The sequence below is a fragment of the Oxyura jamaicensis genome, chromosome Z (assembly GCF_011077185.1).
Source record: "Oxyura jamaicensis isolate SHBP4307 breed ruddy duck chromosome Z, BPBGC_Ojam_1.0, whole genome shotgun sequence".
Lineage (NCBI taxonomy): Eukaryota > Metazoa > Chordata > Aves > Anseriformes > Anatidae > Oxyura > Oxyura jamaicensis.
Genome location: NC_048926.1, coordinates 47,964,685 through 47,973,820, shown reverse-complemented (window position 1 = coordinate 47,973,820; position 9,136 = coordinate 47,964,685). Strand labels below are relative to the sequence as shown.

General features: G+C 37.1%; 1 long non-coding RNA gene across 1 annotated transcript in view; it reads left to right on the top strand.

Annotated features, from left to right (window-relative positions):
* The first annotated feature begins 2,226 nt into the window (after positions 1 to 2,226).
* LOC118155714 overlaps positions 2,227 to 9,136 on the top strand; it is an 18,146-nt gene continuing 11,236 nt past the window's right edge. The window contains exons 1-2 of the long non-coding RNA XR_004745981.1: positions 2,227 to 2,237; positions 5,110 to 5,114. This is a non-coding gene — a long non-coding RNA (uncharacterized LOC118155714). The remainder of the gene's footprint in view (positions 2,238 to 5,109; positions 5,115 to 9,136) is intronic.

Below are 9,136 nucleotides of genomic sequence, written 5' to 3'. Positions count from 1 at the left end.
CTGAGGGAGTTAGGGGTTATTCGGTTGGAAGAAGAGCAGGCTCAGGGGAGAACCTTATAGCAGCCTTCCAGTACCTAAAGGAAAGCTGGGGAGGGATGGACTTTATGACGTAGGTAACCTAGAACATAGATAATGGTTTTAAACTGAAAGAGGGTAGATTTAGATTACACATTAGAAAGAAATTTTTTAATCAGAGAGTGGTGAGGTATTGGAACTGGCTTCCCAAGGAAGTTGTAGATGCCCCATCAAGGCCAGACTGGATGGGGCTTTGGTCTAGTGGGTGGTGTCCCTGTCTATGGCAGGGGAGCTGGAATTAAATGATCTTTAAGGTCCTTTACAACCCAAACTGTTCTGTGATTCTGTATGCAATCCAGGACAGGACATTTTAGGCATTCTCCTACTTTCTTTTTCTCATAATGTCCCTAAAACTAAGCCATGTTTCGAATGCGTCAGCACCCAGTCCCCTCAGAAAGGTGATTACACCAACATGAAGGGCACTTTTTGCTTTGGTCACAACCCAGAGATCATTGAATAAGAGAGAACATTTCCAACAGTTTCAAAGCTTGCTGGATCAGACCCTTACACTGATTTTTAAAACATTGTGAGGCCATTGCATTCAGCTAGACAATGCTGAAAGTATGAGGAAAATCAAGGAGGAATTCTCTATTTTCTGGCAGAATTAGAACAAGATCTTTTGGGTGAAAACACTGAAAAAGATTTTGGACAAATATAAAAGTGATTCCATCTGTGAAGTTCTGAGCTGAGATTAGGTTTTATAAACCTATATAGCAGGAAAAGAGAAAATAAACTGCAGTTTTCTGCTTTATTATTATTATTATTATTGTTTCCTTTCTTTGTTTTGTTGGTTTGATTTGATTTTTACTTTTCTTTTAAACTAACTTTTTTTTGTTATGTAATGTTTTGATCAAACTCACAGAAGCTAATAATCTACATACATTTTTACATTGTACTTGTTATCTTTTTGAGGCTTACATCTAAATCCCAGAATGCATGTACTGTCAAATGAAAAAAAAAAAAAAGAAAAAAAAGAAAAAAAAAAAAAAAAGCAGAAAGTGCCTGTGGGGTGTTTTTAGCTTGCTAGGCAGCTGAACTCCACCACAACTGAACTCTCACTTCCCCTTCTCAGAAGAGGAGGGGAAGAAGAAGAGGAAAGAAACAACTCACAGGTTGAGATAATGATAACTTAATTGAAGGACAAAAAATGATTATTAATGAAAAATTATTATTAATTAAACAGTTTAACTAAAGGGAAAAAAAGGGAAAGGGGAAAAGGAAAAAAAAAATATCACCAACTAAAAGATGTATGAAAATGCAGAGGAAAGAAATTGTTCTCTACTTCCCACCAACGAGAGATGCTTGACCACATCCTTGAAGCAGGGCCTCAAAGCGCGTAGCCATTCTTTGGGAGGACAGACATTTTCACCCCTCCCCTCTTCTTCCTTTTCCCACCTTTTATTTCTGAGTGTGACATCATATGGTATGGAATATCCCTTTGGCTGGTTTAGGTCAGCTGCCCTGGTGATGTTCCTTCTCCAACTCTTGCCCACCCCCAGCCTGCTGTCTCTGGGGGAGTCCTGATGCTGCTCCAGCACTTCTCAGCAGCAGACACAACACCGGTGTGATACCACTGCTGTTCTAGCTACAAGTGCAGAGCGCAGCACTATATGGGCTGCTGCAGGGAAAGTTAACATCCCAGCCAGTCCCACTACAACCTCCACCCCTTACTCCATAGCATATGTGTCACTCTCAGGTCCCACATACCTTAGCATATAAGTATTCTCATCACCATTGTTCCTTGTCTTTTAACAGATTGATAGGTAGGTGCATCTTACCATTCTATAGGTCTTTCTCATAAAATATTCATAATAATTGGTGATCTAGTCATCTGAACCAGACTAGTACAAAGACATCTCCAGATACTTCAGATAAATCACTTAGGATTAACAAAAGGTGGAGTGGAATCATAAAAAAAAAAGGGGGGTGGCGGGTGGGGAGGGGGAGGGAGAGAGAGAACTCTTCTGAAACACAGAACAAAGCCTATGCCATTTGAAAGCCCAGCTGCTGGTGAGATGATTGTATGTGCCTCATCCTCAACAAACTAATTGTAATAGTAATCAGCTGGAAAATAGAATTTGTTCTTAGCCTCCTTACCTTGAGGGGATTTAAATCTACAATTCCCCCTCTGTACAACACTATATTTTCCAGGGTATGGAACAGTAAATAAAGAAACAAACAACAACAACAAAAAAAAAAACATAGGGGTCTGCTCCTTGTTGAATCTGTGGCATAGCATAAGAGAGAAGTTAAAATTCATGAGTCTTAAAGAATCATAAGCAAGACTGACTAATGCTAAAATTTGTCCTTTGGGGCTCCTACCTAGGAATGAAGATTTCTGCATTTTGAATCCTGCTTGCAGGTCTATATAGTATCACTACAAATAATGAACATAGACTAAATTTAATTAATTAAATGTGGGAAGGAAAAAAAAAGAAGGAAAAAAAAAAAGAGGAAAAGAGGAAAGGACAGGACGGGACAGGACAGGACAGGACAGGACAGGACAGGAAGAATTTTTATTTGCTAAGTGATCTCTTCCTTTAGCAACCACACCTCTGAATCTAGATAGAAGTATTCACCAAAACAGAGGTGCTGCTGTGCTTGATCACCCTGAAATTCAATGGGTCGGATCATTAAGATTTCTCCCCAACATCTGCCAAATGCAGACACCCAGAAAAGAGGAAGGGAATTGAGCTAGGACAGAAAATACTACTCTCCCAGCCTTCAGCCATTCACAGCCAATAAAAAAATAGATACTGAAAATAGATACTAAAGTTGGCCCAGTTACATTTAGGTAACTAAATCCTTCATTGGCTCTGGTCCTAAATATCCAGATGGGTCCAACTGTATTACTAAGTCAGTGCATCAGAGGGACTGTTTGGTTTTGTGTGAATTTTTCTGTGTTGTGAATATTACAGGGCATGCAGCAGTGCTCCTACGGTGAGCACTGAGAGGTTTTGCTCTGGGTCGGAGCAGGCAGGACACCAACAGGAATGTGCCATGTATAATGTGGATACATGGACCTGCAGCACTTAGTGTTCTGCACATCCATAGTGCACATCTACAGCCAGGAAACAGGAGTATCATTGTTGTAAAGACACAAGTATGGATGTATCCTTCTGTTTGTGCACTACTGCAAATGCAGATGTACCACTGAATGCCTGGGTGGTCTAGCTACATACCTCTCTTTAAAAATCCTACCTGTAAAATTTATTTTGTCTCTGTAATCCCCAAAGACTGTGGCTTTCTAACAGAGGAGTTGCTGGAAAAAGAAAAGCTGGAAAAAGAGGGAGAAATGCAGTGAATCATGAAAAGAGCTATAATTACAGAAAAGTCTATGCAATTTTTATTTTTTTAAAAAAAGAAAGAAAGAAAGAAAGAACCTAATTAATCAGAAGATTAGTTTCAATTGAATTTTTAAATATTAGACTACTGAGAGAAAGTGTTCTGGGAAAAGCATTTTTGTTAGAGATATGTAAAGACTAAATCATCTGCAGATTCAAACAACCCATGAATGATTTGAATTATTTTTAAAAAAGGCAAACTATATATTTAAAGAAGAGAGAGAGGGAGAGAGAGAAAAAGAGAGAGAGAGAAGTCACTGTATGGATCAGAAAGTAAAAAGGGACTCTTCACTTTAGGGTACACACATCCTTTTGAGTCACCTCAGTCAGTAATGATAAAATGTCATTAACTAAATGGTTATTCATCATCATGTGTAAATATTTCACTGGTTAAAAACAGATCACTGTAAATGGTACTGTAGTTAAATAGTGTGAAAATAAATGTGTTGTCATGGACTGAGTAATAAAAATGTATGTAAATGGTAACCTTTCTTTCAGTTGAACTGGAGAAATTCACTCCACACATTTTTCCTCTGCTTAAAGGAAGGTTCAGACTGGGCAGTAAAGATAATTAATATCACCTGAGGGTGGTCAAACACTGGATCAGGCTTCCTGGAGAGGTGTTGATACCCCATGCCTGTCATTTTCAAGAAACACGTGGATAATTCCCCGAATAATATGCTTTAACTTTTGTTTAGGCCTGACATGCTCAGGCAGTGGGACTACATGATCTCTGAAGGTCCATCCAAATGTTCTCTGTTCAATAAATGAAACTCAGTTATCTCCAACTGCTTTAAGGACAGTAAGCTAGAGTATTCATAAAACACAACATTAGCAGCATTTATCTTCTTCTGTGATTTCAAAACAGCCTTTCAAAACTCATTCCACATCATCTGTTGGCATTAGAAATAGGCTGTGTTAACAGAATAAACTGAATTAATATTTCAATTCCTATACTAACAATTGTTCAGCAATTAATTACCTTACAAGTTCCACAAAGCTTTCTTTTCTGGAAATTTTTTTATTTTAGTCTCTAGCCTTATCCCATAATAACTCAATCAGGGTGAATATATTCATTTAAGAACAGTGCTTTGCCATCAAATACAAGATAAATTCTATCCGTTGGTATTTCATATACCTAAGGCTTATGTACTGATCCTTGCCAGAACAGTAGCCTGCACAACTTTTTCTTATATATTCTTGACTTTTTTTCTTGACAGTTTTTTTAAGTTCATAAGCACAATATGGCATAACAAGAATTCTTTATCAATAAGAGGTTCTAAACTGCCTTTTAAGAACCCCAAAATTTGTCCAGGCCAATGATCTGGCATGAGATAACTGTTCTGTGGGAATTCTACAGTGAGCAAGGTCTTTTGTTAACAACTGTTTCAGAATAAAACAGATAATATGCATACAATTAATAACTAGGAATATGCACCTAATACTGAAAGCAAGTATTTAGTAATTAACGACCAAAAATGCATTTCTGTTGGTTCTTTACTATATTTATTTTTATTTTCCTTGGGCCTGAACTGCAGCAAAGGCTTCATTTCTACATTTTGGGAAAATAGGGTAGTCCTGTGTAGTGTAGCTCTATTCTGAGTTGGGTAAACTTCTTTACACTTCGTAGGAAATGACATGGATACTGGAAGCAAACCCAGCCTTGACAGGAGGTTTGCAAACCACAGAGCAAGTGTCTTCAGGAGTTTCTTCAACTCCGTCCTCACACAAAACAAAACAAAACAAAACAAAACAACAACAACAACAAAAAACTTGCACATCTGCTGAAATAAGCTAGTCGAAGGCATTAATAACCTTCAGTTTTATATGATTAAGAAAGGATGTAGGTATGACCTATTATCCTGAGCTCTCAACAGCACTGAGGATTGCATGCCTGTATATAAATGAAATCTATTAAATAGGCCCAGTCAGTGTCAGTGGGTGTTGAAAATGTTAACTCTAATTGGGCCACATTCTACATGCACACCTAGACAAGGCCATCACTGTCGTGATAATATCCAATTCCCCGTTAGCAGACATGTAGGAGTAAATCTACACAACCTTTATAGCTGGGCAGAATAATTTGCTTTCATGACTTTATCTGAATGTCACATCTCTCACAGTACATGAGCAACACTTCAAGTACAGATACAGACAGCTGAGAATACACTGCAGGTCCCAGCTGACTCAAATAGGCCAAACAAAGCTGCAGCAACTTAGTAGACATTTTACATTTATATAAAAATCTAGATCTCCTTCTTCAAGTGACAGTGTCCCACCACCTTCTCTAGCAGGTTTATTCCAAACACGTGCCCAATAAATGCAGTCTGGCCTATGAATCTTTTAATGACAGAGCCTGTTGAAAAGAACAGTCCAGGGATCTGTTCTTCAAAGATTAACCTTCAGAAGCAGTATTTCCAAGTTTGATCAGGAATACATCAATGATAGGGACTCATTGTGGTTGATAAGGATTTTTATTTCCCCATATCTTTTGTGAGGTTGGTTTAAAAAGGAACTGTTGAGATTTAAAATGTAAGTGATGAAATGACATAAATCCAATAGTTTCCTCAACTTCATCAGTTCAAAGTCTAAGTCTGCCAGATATTTTACATCAGGACTTTCAATAACAGCCACTTTTTTCCAGGTTAGCTGCAGTTACAATTTCCAATTTGTGACTCTCCATGAAAGCATTCAAAGGCACTACTTCTATAGAATGCCATACTGCAATAATGCCCGCTTGTCTTGCAGTTATTAACCTCTCCCTATCTTACCTTTTCATGATGGTAATCCACAAAGCTATTACCTTATCTGTACTCTAACCCACACCCTTTTGCCTTCAACCATGAATCGAGCCTGTGGTTCTGACTTGCTTCCACCATGCTGATGAATGGTATGTATCCTGTATGTATGCTGATGAATGTATCCTAAGCAAGCTATCTTAACTACTAACTCCTCTCATTGCATTCATAAACCTATGTAGAAGATGCAATGGCTTTTTTTCAGCAAAATCTGCCAAGGCAGTCAGCATGCTAGCCTCCCTTATCTTCTGAAACAGCCCATGACTTCTCAGACTAGTCTTATCTGAAAAACACATATCCAGTTACTTACAGAGAACTGATTTCTCTCTCTTTTGGGTCTTCATTTTATTACTCTTCTTCCATAGCTGTTTTTCTACCAGTCATTATAATCAGAGAAATTTTAGCTCTGAATTTAGTGTACTTGTTCATGTCATTCTTCAAGTTTAAAGAAATAACATAGAATAAATTTGACTATATGTTAGTCCCTTACTGTTAGTTGTGCTGTAGCTCAGTGGAAAAAGAGCAAAAAAGAATCTACAAACCCAGAGATGTCACTATGGATTGCTACTCCACACTAGGTTTTGTTTGTTCTGCTGTCCTTGCTCAAGTCATTCCACAGAATCTCAGAATTTTCATGACTTTTATTTTTGAAGAAATTAGAAAGGACATCTACACACAGTGCTTCGTGTTTGCCTTTCTAAGACACATTAGGCACCACTTAGAAAAGAAAAACATCCAAATTCAGATTTTCTTTAAAAGATATAATTAATGAATAATTTGAATGAAGTAATGAATGGCACGAACAAGACTCTTACTCAGAATACTTTTCCTACAAACTGACGTGGATTGTAGAAATAATTCTCTGTGGGTACTTTCAAGCTCATAAAAAAACCTGGTGATCTCATAAATATTTTGCTTAAGAAAATCACTACGCAAGCACAAACCAGACTGAAACACTCCATGCACCTTTCTTGTCTGCATTGGAGAGGTGCCTCCTCACATGCGGCACAAAGTGAAGCCTGAAAACACTTTTTTAAAAGAGGATCTACTAAAAAGTACTAAAGATTCACTTAAATGCAGAATTTAGAGGCAACAGGAGAAAGCAGAAAGGATATGAGCTACATTCATCTTAATTTCACAGGCAGTTCCAAATTTCATACCAGATTCACACAGGAAAATGTTCAAAGTTCAGAAAGTCAGAATCTAGTTCTGGCTATGAGACAATAAAGCAGATCAAGTAAAAGTGAAAATCATCTATACTCAACACTATGTAAGAGAACACACGAGAGAAAGTATCTTATTTACAATACAAAACAATGTAAAACAAATCAGAATTCATATAAAATAAACAGATATAAACAATTTGTTTATATAAATAAATCAGAATATATATATATATATTGTTCTATAATTACTATATACTTCATAATGACACTGCAGAATCACAAAACAGTTACCAAGAATTAAAATTTATTTTTCTTTAATACTATTTTTGATAGTTGACCTTATTATTAATTTTATGTTATAGTAATATTTCCAAGAACAGACTAAGTATGATTTGTGTGCATGGGCTAAAGACTCTTACAATACATTTTCTGGTTCTCAGTTATGAGGTTGCACCAAATTAAAAGCTAACTTAGCATAGAAAAAACATGGACTTGTTCCACAGGTCATTAATGGTAATAAAGATTACAAATCATACTAATTAGGTTAACACAGCCCTCAGTTAGTAATGAGTTACAATTAAGGGACATTTGTTACCTAAACTGAGTTGATGCAAAAAATAATGGACAAACACTAGGATACCTATTTATGCTCAACTGAATATGAAAATATTTTCACCCTCAGAGGTTAATATTGTTTGAGGTATACAGAAATGTAATAATGTAATCTTGGCTAGTACTAGATAAGTGTACCCATCTTGCCTAAAACCCATCAGTACATGCACACTTAGATTTAAAAGCATCCCTTTTCATTCCTCCTTTGCATCTGTCAAAATACTCAGATATGTTTATCTTCTGTTTCAATGAACTATTTCATTTCACATACAAAGGGATTTAGCGGCATGACATTTTCTTATCTGCTATATTATTACTATTAAAGTTTTGTTCATGTATATATATATACTTTATATATGTGTTTGAACAAAACGCTGTGTATGTATAAAAGCCTTATGCACACTAAGGATTTGGATTACTTTTTTTTATTATTTTTTTTCTTTTTAAGTTAATACCAAGCTGTACACATTCCCACAGAAGTTTTAAATATGGGTGAAAAACAGTCACACTAGAAGCATATAGTTTGCAGCCAGTGCTAAACATAGTGTCCTATTTTCACATGCTTGCATCGTAATGTGACTGCCTCCATCCCACAGTCTCCTCAGACTGCACTATTTGGCAGTGATGCACTCACTGGTGGTTTGTTTTATGCCTGGACACTGACTGAAGTTTTCCTGGAACAGCACAGGAATTGGGAAAGTAGTCTGGGTTCCCACCTGTCCTTGTGCTGCTGTGCTCCTCCGGGTTTTTGCAAAAGGGTCTTTGATGGGCTGATGGCCTCTTGAGCGGGCCTGGGAGTAGCCCAGAAAGGCATTGCTTGAACCACTACCCACCCCCTTGTTTCTCCATGTTCCTTGGTGGGCGTGCAGATGAGCTTCATCATATAACCTAAAATACATATACATGTAAAGTGAGATACATGTACATGTATTCATATATGCATAACATTTATGCTATGACTACATTATTTATTATCTCTTACCTGCAACTTGGAGTCCATGTGCTGTGAATTCCACAATACTATGCAGCAATTGCCATATTGTTCAGACAGATGTTAGTTCATCTCCCTCACCCTGAGGAAAAGAAAGAAAGAGAGAGAAGAGAAGAGAAGAGAAGAGAAGAGAAGAGAAGAGAAGAGAAG